General features: G+C 40.7%; 1 protein-coding gene and 1 long non-coding RNA gene across 4 annotated transcripts in view; one reads left to right on the top strand and one right to left on the bottom strand.

The window, feature by feature from the left end:
• CSMD1 (CUB and Sushi multiple domains 1) overlaps positions 1–25,062 on the top strand; it is a 1,700,362-nt gene that overhangs the window by 686,003 nt on the left and 989,297 nt on the right. The window lies entirely within an intron of this gene.
• On the bottom strand, positions 2,386–4,336 carry LOC140689618 (uncharacterized). Of its 3 annotated transcripts, none has more exons than XR_012064657.1 (3): positions 4,246–4,335; positions 3,186–3,417; positions 2,386–3,015 (listed from the first exon to the last, which is right to left on the bottom strand). It is a non-coding gene; the product is annotated as an uncharacterized lncRNA (long non-coding RNA). The 3 variants fall into 3 exon arrangements; XR_012064659.1 differs by having other exon boundaries at positions 3,186–3,357; positions 4,246–4,330; XR_012064658.1 differs by lacking the exon at positions 3,186–3,417 and having other exon boundaries at positions 4,246–4,336.

Here is a 25,062-nt window from a genome sequence, read left to right on the forward strand (position 1 = left end):
TTATTCAAAAATAGTTTAGATAATCATAAAATAATTTGATATCGTGGTTCTGCATTCTCTTCTTTCAATTTAATTCTTAGAATAAGATTGAAAGATGATCTTTCTTGTTGTTTGCCATCAGTACAAGATAAAGTTAACTTGCCTTTATACCAAAATGGTGATTGTAGGCCATCATTTAGAAATGCTTATTACGGATTTTTCTGTCGCAGCTCTTCACATGCTTGTGGCTTCCTTGTGGCTTATATCAACGATAAAGATACTAAGACCATGAAAAAGATTTCAAGTCAAGAAGTGTTTGCCACTTGTTCTAGTAGGAAAAGAAAGTTAGTTTCCCAGTTTTTGTTAATTTCATACAAGTTCCTTTCCTTGTGAGCTTTTATTCCCATCCTGCGTCAATAGCTGTAATAACAAATGCACCCTTATTATTGACACTCTTCCTGACACATGTGCCCGAGTGCTTCATGATGTCCCAGACCTGCCTGGCTGGAGTTAGGGTCTCATCTGTGCTCCTTGTGGACACGCTACCAGCACGTTCCCTTGGACCTTACCTAAAACCTATAGGTTAAGTCAGTTCCTGCTGGCAGCAGAGATTTCTGCTTCTACGTCTTTACCTGTTCTTCAGTCTGGTGTAAGAATCTTGAGAGCCTCGCCTGTAGAGCACCCCTTCTTCTCTGATAAGAACTCTCATCCTGTGAAATAACACCCAAAGGCACCGGTTTCCAGTCACGTGGGGCAGAAGTGCCCACCCCCAGCCGTGCAGGAAGAAGCCATTTCCACACCAAGCAGCTCACCTTCGGGGACTGGGAGAGTGCGACGATTTTCCTGAGGCTCTTGCCTGGATAGATACAGTTGGTACCTTGGCGGAGCCATGCTTGGCCTCTTACATCTTCATGCTTCTTTGGGGACAGCCCGCCAGCAAATGCCATTTGAAGGTAAAGATGAGAAGTTGGCGCCAGTGCATTTGATAGTCCTTCTTGCTCATGTGCTGTGTGGCCAGTGGGACTATTCCAGACTCTTCTGCTCTGTATTGTGTCTCATCCAGAACCTGGGGAACGAGCTGCCCTACCCTGGTATGTGCCATTTTCTTCCAGGATGTACCATTCTCGAGGAAAAGAAAGCAGACACACTGGCAGAAACTCTAAATGTCTCTTTTAGTTTCTGCTCAGACGCAGATAAATCGAGGTCACTCACCTTCCCCTGGGCAAAGTTTAATGGGGCACATGTGCCTTCTCTACTGACAGGAGGCAAGAGGGTCAGTCCTAACGCCACGAGTGGAGGTCAGCATCCTCTCACAGGGAAGAGTGTGCAGGAGCCACTGTGAAATCTCCCCGATTTGGGAATCCACAGCTGCTGCATGCTGCTAGAAAAGTGTAGAACCTGAATTGTGTGATGAATGCGCCACTTTCTCAGCGCTACACCCATCAAGTGTCACTGAATGTCTCGACATGGTTTTTCTATAATTTCACACCTGTCCTACCAATTAACCAGGTTCAGGACCAAATGAGATAATATGTGTGAATGTGCTTCGGTGACTGAGAAGAACTGGACAGATGCAAATGATGAAGTTGTCGAGGGTAATGGACATGGCGGAGACTCGCTGGTGGATCTCCACTTCAGTCTAGGTGCCCCAACTGTGATGTCTTGTCTTCAGTGTGTAAAAGGGAGACAAAGTCAAGGGTTGCAGTCATCTTTTGCACCCAGGGAAGAGTTAAGAGGAGGGGGCAGGCACTCTTCTAGCAGAGATGGGGCACAGAGTGAGCTTTGAAATTGGTGGAGCCCCCCAGAGTCACCCCCAAACTTTCCTTTTGATACTTCTCTTCTCCCTGCATTGTTCTCATGCTTTTTTGTTTCTGATTAAGAGGGAAATTTCCTTGGGACACATTTGCACATTGCACTTTTTTTTCTTAGTAAGAGGACCCCTCAAAAAATCAATATACATGTGATGATAAGAACTGTCTTGTTTAAAAGTGAGAAGGTGAACAAGGACCTACTGTGTAGCACAGGGAACTGTATTCAGTGCTTTGTAACAGCCGAGAATGGAAAAGAATGTGAAAAGGATATATGTACTGAATATATACATACAACTGAATCACTGTGCTGTCCACCAGAAACTAACACAGCATTGTAAACTGACTATATTTCAGTTACCTTTCATCTTTCAGACATGTAGACTAGTCAATATTGGGAGATTTTTGTTTCAGAGTTTGAGGCCACTAACAACTTATCTTTATTCATGAATTTCCATAAAGAACAAATAAGTCTGCATCTTCTCTTTTTATGAGGAGAAAAGAATGCCAGTGTCTCATTTTTGTGAAACCGTCTTGTCAGCTTCTCGTTTAGTTTATTGCAGTGTCTGATACTTAATTTGACAAATAGAATTTAATGTTGAATTTGAACCATGGAGTTGGTTTATTCAGGATGGAAAGGGCATTAGGAAATAGTAATGACCACTGTCGACTGACAGTACACATATGTACACACATTGATGTATATATGCACTTGGCCTTTTTATATGTCTGTTAACAGAATTGAGGACACGAACAGCTGAATTTACTTCTGAAACAAGCAGCACAGCCTCCTCTAGCCACACCTTCATATTAACAGTGACAGCTGTTGATTTAGATTCGGACTCGCTTTGCAGCAAACGTACAGCTCTGACTCCGCGTCTGTGTCTGTCACTACGTGTTCTACGTGGAGCTGCCCCGGCAGTCTTGAGGGTAAAATCCAGCTGGCAGAAGGGAGGGGCGAGAGGGCGGGGTGTCAGGTGGGAGGTGCTTACGGGCCAGAGAGGGAAGTGGTCTGTATCCTAAATCTGCCGCTTGCTAGCTACTTCGAGAAGTTGAAGGAAACTTCTCTGAATGCAGCTTCAGTTCTCTAAAATGGAGATAAGTGACATTCCTCGGAGGGCAGTGACGGTGAACACTGCATGAAGAGCGTTTAGCTCCCAGCAGCCGCTCAGTGAACGGTGGTGATGTTATTGTGGTCTGCCTGGTACTCCTGCCCCATTTTTGGCATCTGTGGAAATAGGAGGACCTGGTCAGTTACATATTTCGAGTGTCATTCTCTCAAGTATTTCTCTCTGAAATAACCGAATGGGATATACAGAAGTATGATAAAGAGGAATACACTTTGATATTCATCAACCTAATTTCTCAATGAGGTTTTTTTTAATTGCACAAATGTACCTTGTAGTCGTCAATATAAAATGATCCGTGGTCTTTAGAGCTCGGACCTTCCACTCAAACTTCAGCTTCTAGTATTACTTCTGTCAGTGTTGGGATGTCTGCTCCGACTTAGAAGAAATGGAGTTTTTCCCTCCAGGGTCACTAGGCTATTCTTTAAGTTATTCTGTCATTCCTGATGAGTACACAGCAGTGTGAGCACATGACCCACTGCTCTGTGTAATGAGTTTTTTCACTGCAAGGCACGTGGTGGAATTCTTTAACCTCATTCTGTTATGTCTAAACTGTGATACTTAAAATTTTATTTTTTACTGTTAAGTTTTAATGTCTCTTTACAGATAACATAGGTTCGTCCAATTTAGACTCTAGTCCACAGGTATGTTCTTTTTTATAACTTCAACATTAGAGCTTGCAAGGAATTAGGTCATTTTATATGGAAGCTTTAGATGAGAATAAAGGGCATAGTGAATTTAAAAACCATTTTAGAATTTTTCTAGCAGATTTATAACTTGCTTGAGGGACTAATTTAATGTAAAATTGGGTTTACATACAGGTGAAATTGTTGCTTACTTGAGTGTCTTTATTGAACCAAGGAAAAAATAAGTCATTTCCGTCTACAGGAAGTAATAGCTATTCCTTCTTTAATAAGCTTAGACAAGTGAAATTCTTCCTATTTACAACCCTGCTTCTGTGATTAAAAATAAGCAGGATAGAACCCTATCCAGAATATTTATTCCGTCAACACAAGCTATGTGTCAGTCCACCCCCACTCTCATTAGTGCTTGCCATCAACTTGTGTAAATCTTTCAGGCCACGATTAGATGGCTGGATTCTTAGTAGATTAGCTTTTATTGAGAAGATTTAACCTGAGAAAATATGTATTTAAAGTGAGTCTTTCATAATATTCAACAACTTTACAGTTTCCCATGAATGTTGGTGGTGGATATATTGTGACTAATAGTCACAGTGCAGCGAGGTTCGTATGCAGTGGTCATAGATGAGCCACCATGGCTAACAAAGACTCCCCCTTCACGCTCCTGCTCACAGTGGTGGTTTCTGTTACCTCTCATCACAGGGTGTGTGCGTGTGTCCTACTGGCCAAACACTGGCTCCCAAACTCCAGCACGATTTTCAGCTGTTTATAGTGATGGGAGCTCAGGGTAACAGTCTCCCTTGGTAACCACAGGGGATGGGTTCCAGGCCCCTCAGAGGATACGAGAATCTGCGATCCCTTCTGTACCATGGTGTAGTCCAGTCAGCCCTCCGTACCCACAAAGGAACTGCATAAACAAGGACCTGCCTACAGCACAGGGAACTGTATTCATTTTCTTGTAGTAACATGTAATGGGAAAGAACCTGAAATGAAAAAACGTGTATGTATATGTGTAACTGAATCACTTTGCTGTACACCTGAAACTAACATCGTAAATCAACTACACTTCAATCAAATTTAAAAAAACCCTTTGGATCCCAAGGACTGACTGTAACGAGAATTCAGATAAAACACACAACTTCTTACTCTTTGAGCAGAATGAATGCAGCTTAGATAGGAAGGCTCTCAGGCATCTAAATGATAAACACAACTTTTGAAACATAGGATTATCTAATGAGCGTTTTGATAGGGATTGGATTGGTAAAGTGATACATGGAAATTTGGGGAAGCATTTTGCATAATTTATTTTGTTTCTCCCTAAAGACAAGTTATTGTAAATACAGTGAGGTTTAATAAAGAACCTATGGTATAATTTTTCATACATAAGTAATCTTATTATAAAATGATGTCTTTAAAAATGTAGATGACACTGTTGGAAGAGCACAGGTCATTTTAGTAGATACACTTTTATGACTCACCTGTGTCTCTCACTGGACCATAAGCTTCTATGAAGTTGGGGACACGCACACCCACCTTTCTAGCTCTCGTACAAAGTACAGTGACTGGCCTGTAGGATTAATAATTGTTTAACTGAAATAGAAGAAAAACAAAAATCACAATTTTTCACGTGATTATACCATGATGGTCCACTGAAGTTAATATTATTCTTTAGCAAAATGTGTGCTCTGACTGGGATTTCGTATGCTAGATAGAAAAAGTACATAATTTTGATCCAAATTTTACTTTTTGTCATTTCTACATTTTATTTCTTGTTTGATTTGGGAAAAATAACAGTTCCACTTGAAGTAGACAGAATTTAAAGGTATGAACTCAGAAAATGCTACAGTATCTTTTTTTTAGGGAAAAATAATGTAATTTAGATGGAAGTCAATTAGAAAAATTGGTTTATATGAGAATGGGGGATGAACCAGGATTTTGGCTCTGAGTGTGTAACACTTCAGACTGCTTTGGGTCTGTGAAATGGGAGGGGCCGCTCTCCTGTTTGTTGGCAACAGTTATGCTAGGGATCTAGTAAGATGGTTGACCTACATGCACTTAACCAAAGTAGGAGGCAAACACCATTAGAATCTTAATATCACCACTATTACTAGAAGTCATGTAAGAGCAGAATTTGGTATCACAAAGACGAAATAACAACAGAAATTACAGAGAGGTCCCCAGAATGATGCTGTATTGATTGAGGAAGAGAGTGTCAATTGAGAACAGTTAATTCTTAGTTATTGTAAATTATTAAGAGGCAGGAAAATACTTTGAGAAAATGAGTCCTGGTAAGAATGTTTTATGCGATGTATCAGTTGTAAGTATTAGAACCCTATAATGCGAATAATTTCTGTTCTGGCCAAGAGCTCAGTATTTGTTTAGAAATGAACAAAAAACTGTCTCTCAGGATTGACTAGAAATCAGTTTTCCAGTGTCTTCCTGAGACCTTTGCTTTTGGAATCTTTTCTAAATCCAGTCTTGACAGCTGGGTTGAATACCCTTCCCATACTTATTAATAAACTGTATTGTGATTTTTGTCTTCACCGGTTCATCTCTCCCACCAAAACTGGATTTCTTGTTGCCAGGGGCTATACCTCATTCCAGACCTACTCAGTCATTAGTCACCTGTTTTTAGAACCTGTAACTAGGCACAATCGTGGTTGCAACAGTGCACAGAGAAATTGTCCTGAGAAAGGATCAAGAACAGTTCATAAGTTGGAGCAACACGAACAGCAGAGTCGAAGGGAGCTGATGTGTGTCGGATGATGTTTTGGGAGCAGGTGGGATGTCTGCATGTGAGACGTGGAGGTGACACAGTGACAGTGATGGAAGGATCTACAGCAGGATGGTGAGTGGCTGGCTGAGGTGTGAGGTCCTTCTGTGTGTAGAGGTCAAGAGGTTGAGACGTCAGGGGTGAAATGCAATGCCAGATACACTTCACTATCCAGGGAGGAAACAAGCACCAGAAAAGAGAGCAGACGCTGCCCGCGCAGCAGTGACAGCGGGACGCAAATGCTGTTGGGATGTTTCTAGAGAAAAGTGCCATGTTGAGGACACAACACAGAGAAGGCACCCCTGCTCCACCTCCAGAACAAGATGTCTGTAGGAGGACACAAGCAGACAGCCAGCTACGGTTTCAGACAGCACCCGAAGGGAGGCACGTGATCAGAATCGTCAAATCAGGGCTTCCCATCAATGTCAGAGAATTGTGAGGATTGTGGCTGGGTAGATGCGAACTAATGATTAAATTAATGCCTGAAGAACAAGTGAAAAAAGTGGAGAAATTGTCAAATCCGCATGATTATCCTTCACACAGAATGTGCCCTTTGTATAGGCTTTTCTCCTCACTTCTCACACCTGGTCTTCCGTCTCAGAGGTACAGGGTGATAACCAGTGCATCTGAGACCCCTCTGAGGTCTGTTCCAGTGTGCCTACACTCTAGGATGCTTCAGCAGTCAATTAATGCTCTTTTTCTGTGGCAAACTAAATGAGGGTGGTCAGAAAAATCTTTCAGGATTTTTAAATGCCAGCTCTGTTAAAGCTGTAAAAAAAAAATGCCACATCTCTGTTTACTGTTCTGAGTTCTGTTAATCGGTTCTAAAGATGAATCATAGTACATTGCCGATATTAAAATTTATTGCTCTTATCTAACTTCATTGGCATATAGTATCAAAAAAGCCAGTCATTGACTTGGAATATGTAATCTTGACGTTCAAACCGTGATATATACTGAAATTATTTACACTTGTGTCAAATAACCAATTCACTTGAGTGTAATAGTTACTAAAAAGTGCACTCGACACTGACCTACTGTGATGGGAATGTAGTCATAGGTAAGATGGCACATCTGACTCAAGGAACCTAGAGTCGACACCCAAGTAAACGAGCACTTAGCAGCTCCACCCGTTAGACTGGAAGGTTTTTACACACGGAGCTCTGATGAGACAGTGTCGTGGGCAGCAGAGCAAAGTAGGTTTAAAAGTTGAAAGAACACTTCCAGACACATATTTGGTTATCTGTTAGGAGTTGAATTGTGTTCCCCTAGGAAACACACAGTGAAGCCCTGACCCCTAGTCACATGAATGCAATGCTCTTTGGGAACAGGTCTTTGCAGAGGTAATGAAGTTAAAATGAAGTCATTACGGTGGATACAAACCCAGCAGGACTGGTGTTCTTATAAGGGGGGAGACTTGTGATGCGTGGGCAGACAGACAGAGGAGACAGGATTGGAGTGATGGACCCACGTGCCAGTAAACACTGGAAACTGCAGGCCAAGCCCTGGGAGCTAGAAGAGGTGAACGTTTAGTCGTCAGAGGAGCTGGGATCTGCTGACACCTTGATTTTGGACTTCTCGTCTCTGGGACTCTGAGGCAAGATTTGGCCTTAAGCCACCCAGTTTGTGGTGCTTTGTTACGGCAGACGAGTAGAATTTCTATAAGATTTTTGAGAAAGTTAGTCACTTAACCTTGAACATGCTAACTTTCCTGCAAAACAGAAATGATGTTTTCCATTATCAAGGAATTATTGGTAGAATTTGAGAGATCCTGTAACTGGTGCTTGATAAATGGAAGTTTTTAGTGTGATATTTTAAAAATACGGTCTTTTCAGAGCTTTAAGGAGCTTGATCAAAAAAACATGCAAATGTTTTTGCCATTATTTTCTGTTTTCATCACAAAGTGTGATTATATATCAACTTTAAGTGCTGCAAACAGTCTCTTTGTAAGCTAGTTATAATTGAAAATTAATCCAAGACTCTAAAAGCATTCTCTTATATTTTGCTCTTCTGTTAAGCAGCCTTTCTCCTCTGCTGAAACAGTGTGCCCAAGATGCATAATTAGCGCACAAATTATGACACTTAGTTTTTTGTCAAGACGCTAACAAAGCTTTGGCAGTGCTGCAGCAGTATGTAATTTGCTGTGTACATGTGAAGGGAAATGGCAGGCGGTGGTCAAAAGCTACAGACTTCCAATTCTAAGAGAAACAAGTCCTGGAGGTGCATGTACATCGTAACTGCTGTGTGTTATATGGGGAAGTTAAGGTAATCCTGTGCGTTTTCATCACAAGGGGAACATTTGTTTCTTTTGATTGGACCTATATGAGAAGATGGGTGCTCGCCAGGCCTATTGTCATCGTTTGTTGGTGTATGCAAGTCCCCTCATTCTGCTGTGTACCTTAAACATATACAGTGATATATCTGTTTTCTCTCAATAACTAGAGGGAAAGTTGTAAATTATAGTGCAAGAACACTGTTTTCTCGCCATTTTTATGCTGATATTACATGATGTGTTTTACGACACTACAGAAATGTGTATGTATGTTTTTAAGGGAGGGGGACTCTGTGAGGTCCTTTGATCCATCTCCACACTCCTCGACTCAGTGAAAACACAAGCAGCCTCCTGTGGGAGGAAACAGCCGCCAGGAAGCGCGTCTTTCTGAGAACACAGGAGTTACTGTGCAGTCTCCCTCCACTTCATTCACAAGGTGGTCTGGCCTTTGCTTCATTTTTTCTTTTATGGTAACATTAGCATTTACCAGAATCCTAAAAGTCGCTGTCCCCCTTCTGATGGCCGTTTATTGGTTATCAACATAGGGAAATACAGTTCACCTCTGACTACTGAAATGTACGGCTAGGGAAGAACGTCGCACCCTTTTAGGAGCCGTTTAAATGCAGCTCAGCTTTAAAGTCGTGACCTGCTGCAGGCAGAGGGAAGCCAGAGGCACTTAAGAATATTAAACACTTACTAGATATGCTTGAACTTGTTCTTTCTGTTTGTTAATATTCCTCAGTGATGGAGCACTCGTGTTTCAGAGAAGCGTCCAGTTAATACTTGCTGGATATTTCTGCTCTTCACAGTTATGGGGGGAATGATGTATCACTTTAAAATCTAGATTCGATCTTTCACTGTCACTGGAGGTGAGTTTTAAGGATCTTTGCTCTCCAATTTCCAAAAAGGATGCCATGTTTTACATTTCAGTAAAGGGCACGCACTATTGTGTATTAAGGGAGTAGAAAGGCAGAATGTCTAGTGCAGTGACATCGATGAGTTCAGTGTGAAGGTTTGCTTGTATTAGCACCTTCTGGATGCACGAAGACTACTTTTTACAGGGGTGATGGAAATGGATGTGATCCTCTACCGAGTTCTCGGGGAGGTGGTTCAGAAGGCACAGTCCTTGGCAGTCAGTCAATAAGATCATTTCATGAGTGAGTCTGCGCATAGTTACTTGGAAGTAAAGCTTGTTTCTTTCATACGTCGAGGTAAGAGTCTTTATCAAAGGGAATTTTTTAAATAGACTTAGCCTCTTGGAGTAAGGAAAAATTTACATCTACAGTATCTCTCTCTCAAGAATCCTTTGAAAAACTGACAATTTTAGAATTAATCCATATCTCCCCCCCGACCAGGGAAAATGAGTGAAATCATACCAGTCTCTTCAAACTGTACTTTAGTCCTGAGCAGTGATTTTGGAGCAGTGCAGCAGACAGACTGAGAATTCGTTAGCCTTCAAATGAAAGGTACAGGCGGGCTGGTTCTCCACCGTGGGCGGAGGAAGATGGAAGGAAGCAGGGCACCGCATCCATTGGGCTTCATAGGTTATTGACTGTGTAAAACAAAATTCAAAAGGATGTTTTGTGGGATTAAAGCATTTTAAGAACTAATTAAAAATTCAGCAAACTCCTGATGAATATCTGTAGCGTTATTTTTCAGTCATCCTTGTATAAAGACCCTCCCTTACACAGTGCCCATTCATGCGTATGAGTCTGCATGGATTTGTTCGTCCGACAGAGTATAGTAAGCTCTTCCATCAGATCTTTGCCAGGTGCTGGATATGCGAGTTGGAAAAGCCTGCCATGGAACTGCAGCAGGACAGACCTGCGTGTAGAGCACCTGCTGCACTGTGTCATCAGGGAAGTATGGAAGGTGCAGTGGGAAGCGCAGATTTCTTGCAGAAGTGTCTCTTTCACAAGCCCTTGGCTCTAGGGCGTGTGGTGTGGTGGCATTTAATAGGAAGGCTGGTAAATTTAAAGAGGGGGTTTCAGTGCTGGGTTTTAATGCTATAAATCACCAGGGGAGAACAGTCCTCATTCCAGAAGTCTTCAAGGAAATTGCAAAACAAGATACTAAACATAATATGGCTCTAAAAATAGTTCTGGAAAGCCACCAAGCTATCATCATATTCTAAAAAGAGGCTAGATGTGATTTTTGGTCATTAAAACAGTAAATTTCACCTTCATATATAGAACTGACACTGAGCCTGCGGTTAAAGATTGGGTAGTGGTGTAAAAAGAGCAGGGAAGTATAACTTTGTGGGCTGACATTTTACAACTTTTATATAAACATAGTCTCATTTTTTATGTGAGAATAATTAGTGTAATGACCAAAGATTATTTAGAGAACATGTCTTACCACGACTACATTTCCCCAAACTTGCGTGTTTTTACAAGAGAATACAGAAGTAGGAGACAGTTTTGAGATTCATTTCTTTGCTGTGTGAGCATCTCACGTGTTAAGTCAACACTTTATAAATGAAGTCTGTAGACTGAAAGTGACTGAAAAGCAATGACACCGGGACTGAGTTTGATGAACGAGTTTCCCACTAGTTTTACCGTATATTTAAATTCCACAAAGCATTCACTTAAGCCCTTATGTACAGTAAGTGTCCGTTTCTATTCACCTGTCACTTTGAATCTTTCCTTATCCATACTTCCATCTGGTAACGTTTTTCTTCTCTCTGAGATGCCATGGGCATTTCCTTAATTTTTTGTTGATCTGAAAATGTCTTCATTGTTTCAAAGCTATTTTCAAAAGGTGTAGACTTCTCTGTCGGCAGTCATTGCATTACAGTTCCTTAAATACCCCTTCCATCTCCTTCCAGCTTCAAGTTTTCGGGGGAGAAATTAGCTGTCAGTTTTCCTGTTGCTCCTTTGACATTGTTTTCCCTACAACTGATTTTTAAGATCTTCCTTTGGAATTTGATTTTCTCTGTATTCTGCTTTTTCACTTCTGTTGCTTGATGTCTCTAATAAATTATAGGAAACTATCTAGTATTACCTATTTAAATACTGCTTTTCTCCATTTTTTCCTTTGTCCTTATGGAAAAGTGCTATTTAAAGTATTTCCCCATATCCCAAGTTTTTGGGTTACTTGTTTTCCAGTTACCATTATTTTATCAATTTCAAATATTTTCTAGCACAGAAATTTTGAACATAGTTCAGCTTGTGGGAAATTTGGAACAAAAAATTTGGAAACAACTGTGAATTAAATAGTGAGCATCTGCAAAGTATCCTTTTTAAATGGGCATCGATCAATGGTCATTTCTAAAGCCAAGTCCTGATCCACCAAACACATGATCCCTGAAAGTTCAAAATTTGCAGAGAATGGAACCATCTAATTTTTCTCTGGCACCGAACAAGCTTATGCTTATTTCGGATGACTTGATAAGCTTACCATATATTCATTCACATGATACATATTTATTCAGTGTTTGCCGTGAGCCAGAAATTTGCAAGGTCAAGAAATGTAGCTCTAAAGAAGACATTTTTAAAATTCTCGTTGAGCTTTCAGTCAAGTGCAGGCAAACAGAAAATCAAAGATGATACATGTGGAAATTCTGCAGTAGGGTTCAGTGTGAGCTCTTTGAAGGAGTACTTTGTCCTGCCTTGGAGTTCCAGGGAGCCTTCCGGAGGGGAAGTGAGCTTCTGAGGATGATGAGGCTCTGGCTCCTGCCCGAGGGCACGCCTCACTGAGGCCTGGCCGGGCTGTAGGCGTGAGCTGGGCAGCCAGGCAGCGAGGAGGGAAGGAGTGGCCAGGGCCGGGACTCCCTGGATCCCGCAGAGCTCAGGTGGGTCACTCAGCGCAGCGTGTCTGCATCCAAAACTGAAACCTGCCCTCACAGAACCAGGAGGTTTAAATAAAAGTGCCGCAGGCTAGACGGCGATCCTGAAATGGAGACTCCAAAGTGCTCGAGACGCACCATCCTAGCTGCAGGCTCTCCGGCGGGGACCACCGTGACGGCAGCCAGGCTGGCGAGCTTCGCGGTCTGCTATGTGAGCATTTCCCTTCTCTTACCTCGTAGATTTGACTTTGAGCTATTGGGAAGAAAATCTGAATTCAAGGAATCAAAGAAAGTCAGTGCAGAAGAAAACACAGAAACATTAGAAACAATTAGCATATTTCATGCATATTATATATACAATTACAAATTATCGTGTAATCCTTGTTGACCTGTTCAGAGTAATCAAAGCAATACTAAATAAAAATTTATCATCTAATATCTGTCACCATGGAGATAGGTCCACACTGTGTTCATTGAATTAAAAAACAGCTAAGAAAACTCTGGGGACCTATACATGCATAAATCATTCCGTTACTTCATGAAAAAAAAAACCTGTAATCATAACTGAAAAATGGGACAAAAGACGTGGAAACTATAGGAACTAAAACTAGATTGTTCTAAGCGTTATTATTTAAGTAAATTTCTGTAAGTGTATTAATACTGCTTGAATTGGGATGTATGTGGCTAGATATTAACATATATTTAATAAAAAGTTAGTAATATTTAGGCTTCTAGCTGTTGTAGTTAGAGCTGAAGCATTTATTTTATCTATTTTTTAAGGACACTGAGTACTTACATCAGTAGTACTTATATTGCACTATATGTAAATAGTATGTGTAGGTTTGTACATACAGAGTTCCACTGTGTAAATTTGAAGCTCAACATGGAATACATGGTGACCCAGCCTCTACCACCACCTTTAAAAAAGAGTCAGGTGTGGTCCTTGCTCTCTTGATACAGTGGGGAAGAGTCGCTGATGAGAAACTGTAGGAATAAATGTGTACTTTCCAACCATGGTAAGGACTGTCCAGGGGAAGTTATAAAGGATTTACCAGGAAGAGGTCATCTAGTCTTGGCACTGGGGTGAGGAAGGATCTTTCGTGGGCAAAGTGCCTTCTGACTTCTGATTGAAGGATGGAGACTGCAAGGAAAACCATGTGTCACAGGAAGGCTGGTACTTGTGTGGGGAAGCTGGGAACGGTATCTGGAGCTGAGAAGGTGGCATAGAGAGCAGAGGGGGAGGAGCCTCGAGGGCCGAGCGGTGGCAGAGCTCCCACAGCTCCAGGGTCATGGGTACCCTGCCCACATCCTAAGACATGTAATAGCAAGAGAGTCTTGAGCAAATCTCGCTGCATTGTGGAGGACTGGTGAGAGGAGCACCAGGTGGATGCTGAAACCACTTCATGAACAATTGCAGTGTCCATGCAAGAGATGATGGCAACTTGGGCTAAAGATGTGATGGTGGGGTGGATAGAAATGGACAGATGTGGAAGGTGGACTCGGGGACGTGGTGTGGGATCTCTGACTGGTGTCTGTAGAGCACCACTTAGTGACAAGGGGAGAACAAAGTACAGAGGGGTTTGCAGTCAGGCTGTTGAGCTTTAGTCTAGAGACAGCGGTAACTTTGGACCAAAGTGGTAGTTGAAGGAGGTGGTCAGCCAGAGCTGTTGAGATGTGTGCTTGGAGTACGAGGAAAAGAGGAACATCAAGAAGTACTTTTTTGTCATATGAATCAGTTAACATATGTCATATCTTCAGAGCAACCCTTGTATTTAGATACTTTCACTTTGATTTGATAACCAAGGGAGACTGGAGTTCAGAGCGCTTAGGCACCATGTATAGTGTAACAGAGCTGGCTGTGGATAGAAGCAGCTCTTGCTCTGAGTCAGTTTGATGGCAAAGGGGTACCATCTTTCCTCTGCATCCTGATGCCTCCCTGAAGATACTGTTCTCACTCTGCAGATAATGTTCAGAGAAGTTAAAACCTGCCGGGAGTCACACAAAAAGATCACCAGTGTTGGAGATGGTTTTGCAAAGCAGGAAGTTTATTTCTAAAATCCCTTCTCCTTTTCTTACTGAAAGTCTAGCACTGATGTAAGCTGGTTTTGCTACTTTATAGAATCGTACCATAACATAAAAAGTCAGGACAGTGGTGTCAGTTACTGATGGAGTTAATGAGAATCATCTCCACCTGTGACTGCAAATGGGGATGTTAACTGCACACTCAGAAGAACCATAAGTGACCTTGGAGGAGGTGAAATAAACAGTTTTTGGCCATGTTGGTTCAGAGTAGATGCTCCGTATGTATTTGTTGAATGAAAGGATAGACTTTGGTTTTAATGCTTTTTGGCCAGGTTCTATCTTATAACAAACTAACTAAAAGTCCGCTTTAAAGAACTTTGTTCTAGAAAGGCCACTTTTTTCTTGGTGGTTACTGATGAGGCCTGATATTAAAGCAAAGTTTCACTTAAGTAATATTATAGAGGTCATTGACAGTAGTTCATGGTTGGTAGATATTGCAACAGTGTTTTCAAAGTGTTTATATTATTATCATAGAGAAGCTTCATTCCGATTAAATTTTGGACCCAGAGGCGTGTGACTACTAAAACTTTTGTTATTTCTGTTTCGTTTGCTTTTAGATGGCACAGTGCAGAGACTACACATCTTGTCTGCATTGTGACTGATTATACAGTTCGTGGTGAGGTCTGCTGTTGTGGCTGGTTTTGAAAGGAAGATGGTCTTTCCTACAAATCTGGAAGTTAGGGAGTTTCCTTAGTGAAGACATCTAGAATCCGTTCGGTGTCTCCTGTAATGTATCCATGAACACGTCAGTTAAGACAGAGAGCATCTTAGATATGAACGTGCTTTTGAATATAAATATTTGATAGTTGCATTAGCCAAACATTTACATTTTAGACTAGAATTCATGTATTAGCGCTGTAAGCACTTTGCAAGGACCTGAGACCCAAAGTTAAATAAGAGTCCGAGCGCTCTAAGAATCGGAGGTGGAAACAAAGCGTAACTTCAGTTCATTGAGTAGTTGAACGTGTTAAAAGTAGAAAGAATGAAAACTCTTAGTAAGCACATTTCTGTAGAGCACGAATTGATGGCAAATGTCAATGGGCTCATGTAGTCTCACTTTTTTTTTCCTTTATGGTATATGATAATTTGATGGCCAGCAATATTTTAAAACAAGTACGGTGTAGATTATACATATAATTAACATTATAATCAAACCAGCTAAAATGTATCATGAAATCTGTGTCTGGCCAAAAGAAGCTTCATCCTTCATCAGGACGACACAGGGACATAATTTGACAATAATTGTTCAGGCACTCTTTCTGCGGGATTTTAAGCTCAGTGGAGTGATGAATTCCTATGCTTGGCTGAAAAATAAAGGGATATCTTCACAGGTAACCTGTGACTTCTAAGTTACAGGTAGAAGACAAAGTCAGTTCGAACTGCTCCTTTTCCCCTCCTTTCAAGAGCTGAGATGTGTTGAGAGAAGGACCACATTTGTCTCCATTTCTGCTACCATGCTGTCTGATTTCTGGTGTGACATAGGACTTCTCCAGATGTAAACCTTTATCTTGTTCTTGTTTGTTTTCTTTTTAATAAACATCACAGAATTTTACAAGCTCTGAGAAATAACAGAAGTATTACAAATGTAGTTAAGAGTTCATGCATTCACTCATCCACTCATCCCTTCAGTCATTTAGAGCCTTGTGAAATGAAACACAAGGCCACTGTACGAATTTGTGAGCATTCATGGGCCACTCTGTGTAGGACCATGATGCTGTGGCTTATATTTAAAACCATATATTTTTAAGCATTGGTTTATTCGTTGAGTTCTTTTTCTGATACATGTACCAGAAGGCACCTGTTCCTTGAAAAATATAATATATACAGGGTATGATTTGGGAAAACCATGCTTTTTCTGTCATTTGCTCAAATCTTGCTTTTGCTGGAGTTCAGTTAATTTTAGACATCACCAGACTCATTAAAAAAAATTCTGGAAAAACTTTCAGGCCAATCAATATGTTTTATGAAAAAAATTACTGAGCTATGTTCAATAAGACCTAGAAAGCTTTGACATCAAAATTTGCAAAGAAATTTATAATTAGATTTTTAAAATATGTTATTAAATCATGCTCTGTCCAAATTTTCTTATATTCTAAAATTCTCATATATACTAAAATTAAATTCCCCATCAAATACTCAGCTTTCATGGACTATTATCATACTTTTTATAACAGATGTATCTTTTTCTTTGTTATTATCTTATTAGATGGTACTGGGTACCAGTGTTTTTGGGACAACTTTCATGTCTGTATTGTTGAAAATCTATTCATTGACTAGAATGTCCTGTTGAAGATAAATTAATAACATCATTCAGTAACAATGACAAAGTACATGCTTATGTTCAGATAATGTATATTCTTGGAAAGTACCATTTTGGATAACTGCCTTAAAGAACACTAGGGTTAACATAACTAATGGGCAAAATACTTATCACAGTTATCCTAAAATCCCTCTATGTACGTTGGAATTAAACATTCAGAGTCGGGTAGACCCAAATATAGACTGTCCTGTAAAAATTTGGAAACATTAAAGAATAATAATTTTCTACTCAATGTAACAATGACACTGTTTCTAATAGGAAACATTAATGTGTCTTCCAACAGAAGCCTAAAATCGAGAATGACTACATTAGTTTCAAAATCTGTATTTTGCTTGGAAAATTCCTGCTGAATTATTTCCACTGCAGTTGACAAGGGAGAGGCATGTGTGGGCATAGCACAGCTGTGCGTGGTTGTTGCAAGCCGTTTCGGGGGCGAATGGTTAGCCACGGCTGCCCACGACTGGCTTAGAAAATTAGACCTACAATTTTTCACTTTTGTTTTGCAAAAGTTCTGTGAATGAGGCATCCTTAGTTTAATTTTCTTGAATTTATTGCACAGGATATATATATATATAGTGCTGTTGCACATGCTTAGCATGCACAAGGTCCTGGGTTCACAAGGTCCTGGGTTCAGTTTCTGGTACCTACATTTAAAAAATAAATAGATAAAACTAATTCCCAGACCCCAAAAATATAAACCTCAAAATGCATTCTCCTGAGGACAAACATCTATCATGACAATGGTAACTCTAAGATTTCCTACACTATTTAATCCTTTATTTTGGACATAGCATTTCAAAATGTTATAAAGAAGTTAGACAGTGGCTGTTAAGTTACTCCTACCTCTATATTATACTTAAGCTACTTAAAGAAGCAAAACAAACAAACAAAAAAAGCAAAGCAAATGCTGGATCTGTTATAATTTTAAAACATTCTTTAGGTTCTGGGCAACTGGTAGAAGTTAGTGTTTGGTATTTTTCTAGCGTTTTATTTTCCTTTAGTTATACTTCTGTGGTGGCTACTTGTCCTGTTCAGATGTATCAAAGTGGACTTAATATTATTACCGTATACATGACTTCTTTTACCCTAATCAGGGGCTCCAGAACTTTAGATCCTGAGAGGAGCCAGTGCAAAGCTGGCTTCATGTAATGAAACTTACTGGCTTCATGCAATAAAACGTAATTGTTACCTGGAATCCCATAGCTTGCCTTTCACAGTGACCATCACTCCATCACTATTTACACTTCTAAAATTTGAAATATCTACATCCCCAACATCCAATGGCAGTTATAATACAAACCATAAAATATTCTCTGCTTGTTTGCTAATTAAAGCATTCAGCAAACTTAGAAGCATACTGTTTCTAAGGATTTTATGATTTTCTTTGTGAATGTCTAAGATACGGAAGATGTTAAAAACCTTAGCAATGATTATCTTAACCATTTCTATATGTTTATGTGGTATACAAGAGGAGATGCAGTCATTGATTCATTTAAAACATGCTTCTGACATACCTAAGATGTGCTTGGCCTGTCGGATAACTGGGCTTCAATCATCACGTGCCTTGAAGAAACTTACAGATTACTTGGGAAGCTGCAGACAGCAGCCAGTAACAATATAACCTGTTTAGCTCCGGATAGAATTAATTCTGTGGAACTGCACTGTAGAAGACTCATTTTAAATACAATTACTCTTTGTTGCTTCTCAACTCAAAGGCTCCTTGTCGGTGATCCTAGACATCCTTATACTTAGTGTGGGAAGGAAAAAAACAAACAACACTTATGACAGAGCCAAATGCCTGCAGGGATGGTCTGTTGTGTTAGTATGTGAGTAAGTCACATCTTCAATAGCTACAATTTACATAATAAAGGAGGAAGAATGTTACAGAAATTTTGTAACGTGCAGCAGTTTCCATCTATTTTTAGGTCGATCTTTTTAAAGAAAGAAAGCTTTAATTGTTTTCAGGAAACACTTGGCTGACTTTAACTCATTTATAAGGAGCAGCAGGGCCAGGCTGGTTATAAACAGGGAAATGCTCAGGGGCGGAGCAGGGAGGCAACGTGAGTGGGGAGGTGCTGAACTGGACAGCTCACTGTGTGCTGTTGTGTGTGAGGTGGCCTTTGTTCAAGAGATTCCAGAAGTCTAGATTCATGGGAGAAATCTCTCAATTTTTACACTGGCTAAAGGAAATTGAAAGAATGTTTCAAATAACACAGGATTCTTCACTGTGCAGGCTGAGTACGCTGTGTTTCTGGGACAGACTGCCGACATGTGGCAACTTTTGCAATAGAAAATAGAATTTATTTCTTGATGCACATTTATGTTTACTATGAAGAAAGTAAACTTATGGACTAAATTTTTCTCGGGGACTTTGGAAGCCAGACAAATTCTTCCTGACGTTCTAAAATAATGAATGGTCTGCTCTATTTATGAGTTCAGGATAAACCTTTTAGGATCAGTGTCAACTCTGCTGATGGCCACCGAGCACACGGTGTATTTAAAGGTCAGTCAGGACTGCTGGCTGACTGTCTTAGAATCTCTTTCTGGGGCTAAGCACCGATTAGCTGTGTCTCCTTGTACATAACATTTCTAATATGTCCTGAGTTTCTTAAACTGAGATTTAAAAAAATATTTTTATAGACAAGGTATGTCTATATTTTGCATACATATTTTGTTGCGTATTTTTACATTCTCACTTAGTAAATAGATGATTCTTTATTTGCTGTCAGTTGATAAATGAATAATTGAATTTTTGCTAATTTAGTCTATGTAGTGTGAGTTGAATTGTAACCTGAGCTGCTGCTGATCAGAGAGTTAAAAGTAGTGATTCACTTATCTGGGGGCTTGGTGTATGCCCCAGTCTTCTGGCTCCACACTTGTCGTCCTCCTGTTTTCCATTCCCCATTTCTTCGTGGTCTCCCACCGAGCTTGCTGATGGTTCACTGCAGTAGGCTGCCGCGTCTCTGCTCCTGTGTTACACCCATCAGGGTCCTCTGTGGAGAGTGAATATGGGGTTCCCTCTAGGACGGAGCTCAGGCTTTGTTTTCCGATTTCCTCCAGCTCGTGCTCACTTGTACCTTTCCTTCTCTTGCTTGACTTGCCCTCTGCCCTCCAGCTCGATGAGACAGGCCCTTCCATCCTCCTGTGTGGTTGATACCAGCTTTGACTCTGCTGACTATTTATGGTCTTTCTATCTGTGTGTGATTTTAAGACTTCCTTATTTCTCTGAGTATAGAAGCTGGGAACAGAGGGGCTGGCAGATGTCCAAGAGGATGGTCTTTGTTATGGTCTGTGTGTTGGCAGTGTGGTTTTGAGTAAGTCCCTGTGTTTCCCTGTGCCACAACCCATCATGGGTGGAACAGGTATGGTCATAAATAGCACCTGCCTTACGAGGTCAAGCATGCTCAGCACAGTGTCCAGGCAGTAGTGTGCATTCAGGGATGCTTGCTATTAATAACACCATCTTTATTATATCACGATTTGTAATTTATGTAAGTATAAGTTGAATACATACTCAAACAAGGCATAAAGCTTTGGGAATTTTATTTTAATGTACTCTTAATCCCTGCAGAGCGTACCACCAGGGAAAGTAGGTCTTGGATACGTGCACCTGTCTGCTTCTTCTGAGAACCAGGCACTGAGAGGGTGTTCGATGTGCAAGAGATCTGGGGATACCTCTCGTGAAGGACAGAGGGGAGCACACAGGAGTAGCTGAGACTGGACAGGAAGTACCTCCAACCACAGTGCAGTCCTGAGAGAGCATGGGTCAGACAGACAGGCTTGCTGGACAAACGGTACTCGGTGAAGGAGCCCTAAGTCCGCAGTCACTGGCTGGAGGTGGCCTGGGGTGCCGTGGCCACAGTAGCAGGGCTGTGGTTGATCCAGAGTGGTGGCAGATGGAGGCTGTCAGTCAACTACGTTTCCTACGACAGGTTTCGGCAGAGGAGATGGAGAACGTGCTAACACAATGTGTCATCACCATAACGTCGAGTGATTTATGACAGAGGAACCTAGGGAGTGAAGGGACCTGTGTTGCTTAAATAGGCTCTAGAAACCTTCCCCGAAGAAGTGGCATTCAGTAGACACGGGTGAGACAAACAGGATTTAGCCAAGTGAAAATATGGTGAAGAAGGTCCCAGGCAGAAAATAAGGATTAATGATGGCCTGGAGGCAAGTGGCGTAAACCAGGAACCGGGACCCTGGAGGGCTGTAGGACTACGCATGTGCTGGAGCGGGACCAGCGTGAGGGAGAGATGCAGAGGCTAGTCTTGGCTGGTCGTGCAAGGGTTTACAACCCATGGTAAAGGCTACAAACTCTGTACAGAAGACAAGGAAAGCTCTCGAAGAGGTTTAACCTTGGAAACTGTCAGGCAGTGATTTGGTTTGGGAAGGTGCATTCTGAGCACTGGCAGGGAGTGGATGAGGGAGGAGGGAGGATGAGCCCAAATGGAAGTTTGGGGTTCATGTACAAAACAGTGGCTTGTCCCATGCGTTGGAACTACGTAGATGAATTTGGAATAAACTGTGTTGGATTTTGTCACCTGAACATAGGACCTGGGTTGAGTACCTGAGTTCTAGGTGGTTCTTCCAGGAACACAATGCCTCCTGGCTAACAAAGGCCAGTCATAAAGCTGGTGTCCAAGGGGATGGCTTCCTCTTTGTGCCCTGACAACACGCTGAGTGGACATTTATGAAAGACCAAGGAGAGTGGTGGAAATCCCTGCTCAGCATCTTTGCTCTTGAAAGTTTACTGACCTTCAGGTCTAGGTTACATAAATATGAATTATTAATAGCTTTATTATACCCTTGGACATAGAGGTTATAACTTTTATACAACATGGAGGTAATTATGTAAGTTCCTATCAATGACTTAAAGTTTTTCTAACAAAACTGGATGTGTTTCCAGGAATTTAATACAAGTTCTGATCTCTCATCTCCCTGAAGGCATTTTCTCCCTTCCTTTTCTAAGCCCGTGTTTCTTAACTGCTTCTTTAGTAATACGACCTTCCAAATGCCGTGTTTTCATGTGTTGATGAAGGTTTTTAAAATAATTTGATGTAACCAAAAAGTGGGAAACAGGCATCTGAAAAATCCTCTGTAATTCCATCATCCAAATTAAAATTTCATTTCCACATTTATCTTTTTGGACCTTTTTTTTCCCCTATTGTGAGTTTATCCAATTTAAGATCATAACAGAATGAAGACAAAATATGCTCATAAAGTGACAATATGGAGCCTCTACCTTGATCGGAAGTGTCTATTTAAATAGTTAACTACCAGGAAAGTATCCCCTGCGGAAGTGAAGCATTTACTGTCCATTGCCTCTGGTGGACAAGACGGGGCATGAGAATGGGGGGGTGTGCAAAGAGTAGGATGCATGCAGGTTAAATCAGCAGGCAGCACTAGCCTAATGAAATGACTTAACTGGGGGTGGAATCCAATGCAAGTGCTCAAAAAAGTGACAGGAAGGTTGGTCTCGGCTGAGATCTCTATGACTAGATGGGGCTTGTCTGCAAATGTCGTTGGCCTTAAGGTCTGTCATGTGTTCATCTCAATAAAGTATCATAACAAAACCTGTGATTGGTATTTTCTACTCAAATTGCGACCGTAAGGTTAAAAAAGAGGAAGTTTTAAGGGTTACTCATTGTCGTTCCTATGCCAGTTCTGTGGATGGTTTGAAGTTAGAAGAAAGTAAGTAGTCGTCTTTGTAGGTGGAAATACTCCCAGTGTGTGTGTTCAGTGTGTTTATACAGGGGATGCTCGCCAGTTCCTCCTTGTCATTACTGATGAAGATATTTTGCAGTAGTGATTTTGAGCCAGACTGTCCCAGTGTATCCCCGCTTTGCTGATGTCAGAGTTCCTGTCTGCCTACGAGCTGAACTCTGTATCATGGAACATAGTGTCTTTGGGGCTGGGCCATTGGAGGGTTTTAGCAAATGTTTGTTGTAATAATTGATTATTCATTCAGTATAATATAAAATTTTGTTAAGATAAGTTCGGGGGTCTGTATTTTCAGTCAAAGGCTGCTGGTGCCCTTCATAAAAGTGAGGTCTCCTTGTTGTCAGCTTCCTGAAAGCCGTTCATAGCCTTGCTCAGATCAATGAAAAATGAAAAAGTGTGAGATGGAACCCCTGTCCCACTATCCTAGCCGCCTCCCCTCCGCGGGTGACGAGCGATGTGGGTACAGAGCTTGGGAAGGTAACGATGGGTGAAAGGACTGAAGGAAGAAGTTCTAATCTCAGAGTGGATTTCGTGCCATTTTTACCCTTAAACTCCTTGAAGTGGACTCTTTGGTGTATACATATTTATTCCATCTCTCCTTCCCAGTCTGCCTCCGTTCCTTCCTTAATCTGTGACATACTCTCACCCCCCCCCTCAGTTTTAAGCATCTCATCTTGTCATCTTTCTGACTTCATTCACATATTGTGAAAGACGGATTACGTTTCTCCACTGAGAATCCTTCTGTAATGGTTTAAGTGATAGAGTAGACGTGTCTTTTAAGAGTATGTCAGCATTGCATTTTAGAGAGGATTTTTTAAGTTTATATATATATATATATGTATATATACACACACATATTGACGTGTAGTCAGTTTATAATGCGTCAACTTCTGGTGTACAGCACAGTGCTTCAGTCATAAGTGAACATACATATATTCGTTTTTCAGAGGATTTTAAGTGGATTACTGTCTTCTGTGTTCTAACATAACGGTACTAAATTATCACATCTTGGCATTTAAAGGCATATGCTTGGGTTTTCATTTCCCTTTTTAAAAGTTAGAACCGATTTATTTTCATTGCTTGAATATAGACCGATTTGATACCTTTGGTTTAAAAGAACTGAAGTCTAAGAAGAGTGTTGAGTGGTACCTGTCTCATACCAGGTTTGAACTCAAGACCTCAAACTCACTGCCCAGTTCTAACTGGTTGAGTTGACCAGAGGAAGGGGAAAGAGCTGACCTTTACTAAGTGCTCAGGGTTTATCAGTAATTGCATTATGGTCGAGTTCTTGTGGAATGTGTTTCATGACCCACGAACGATTGTTAAAAAAAATGGTTTATGGAAGTTAAATTTGAAAAATGCAGCCTAATTAATCCCAATTTTGGAAATTATTGATGCACAGCAGCTTACTGAAAGCAGCACAAAGCGAGTAATTTTTTTGGCTAAGTGTTTACATCAAACTCGGCGACAAAAAATTTTATTTGCATTCCACCAGTAACATTCTTTTAAACACTTTTTGGAAAACAATGAACAAAGCCATTTTTGCAGACACTGCTCTCTACCGAGGTAAGTAGGTATTATTTTTTTGCATTGTGCAGGGAAGAAACATAAGCTGAGGTACAAGTCAGTTATTCAGGGCGTCACTCAAGTCTTTTCTTCTGAGCCTGTAGCATGGGAAGTAAAAACGGGATAGATGTGGTCTTTGCTCTGCCACCCTTGGCCTTCTGGGCAGTCTGACCTGCTGTCAGTAACTTTTAAATTGTTATGAAATCATTCTTGACCATTTTCAGAACCTTCAATATTATTTTATACTAGTTATTATAAATGATTTTACTATGGCAATTTATGAAGTTGGCCGAGATTAATTTTTAGAGAAAAGTGCAGCATAATGAGTTTCATTTTCCCAAGAGAAATCATAACTTTTCTGTGACTTAAAAAAAAAACACTGTGATAAAATGTCCTAAATTCAAAAGAAGTAATAAAAAATGTAGTTCTATAGATAACATACTAATGAAATCTTAATGTAGTAGTTCTTTTTTTCTCTTTTGAGCTGAACATCCCCTAAGTACAATAGACAGACTCACTGTTTTAATTATAATATATTTCTAATCCGTTGACTCAAGTGGAAACATTTTGAAGCTCAATAACTCTGCTTCAGAAAGGGATGAGTTTTATATAGGAAAAACAGATTTTACTACTTAAGTAAAGAACTTTTAAAGAGTTGCTTCATCATATTTTAATAGAACACACATAACTAACAAAAACTTTTAAATCAAGTTAGTCTTTTAGAAACGATTTTTCTTGTCCATAACTCTGGTTGAAATTGTATGGAGAGCTAGTGGGCCTTTCTGTTTAATTTTTTTCCCGCTCTTGGGGTATACTTTAGCATTTGTGAACTGGAATAGAGCATTCTGGTTTCTTCTTACTCAGAAGTACAGGCTCCTAGAGAAACAAACCACCTGCCCCTGAAGTGTCTGGTGTCCCCTCATTGCTGACTGAGTTCTGTTGATAAGAGTGTTGGATCCTGAGGCGTGGAAGTACCCCCAGAGAGA

This window comes from Vicugna pacos, chromosome 26 (assembly GCF_048564905.1).
Source record: "Vicugna pacos chromosome 26, VicPac4, whole genome shotgun sequence".
Taxonomy (NCBI): domain Eukaryota; kingdom Metazoa; phylum Chordata; class Mammalia; order Artiodactyla; family Camelidae; genus Vicugna; species Vicugna pacos.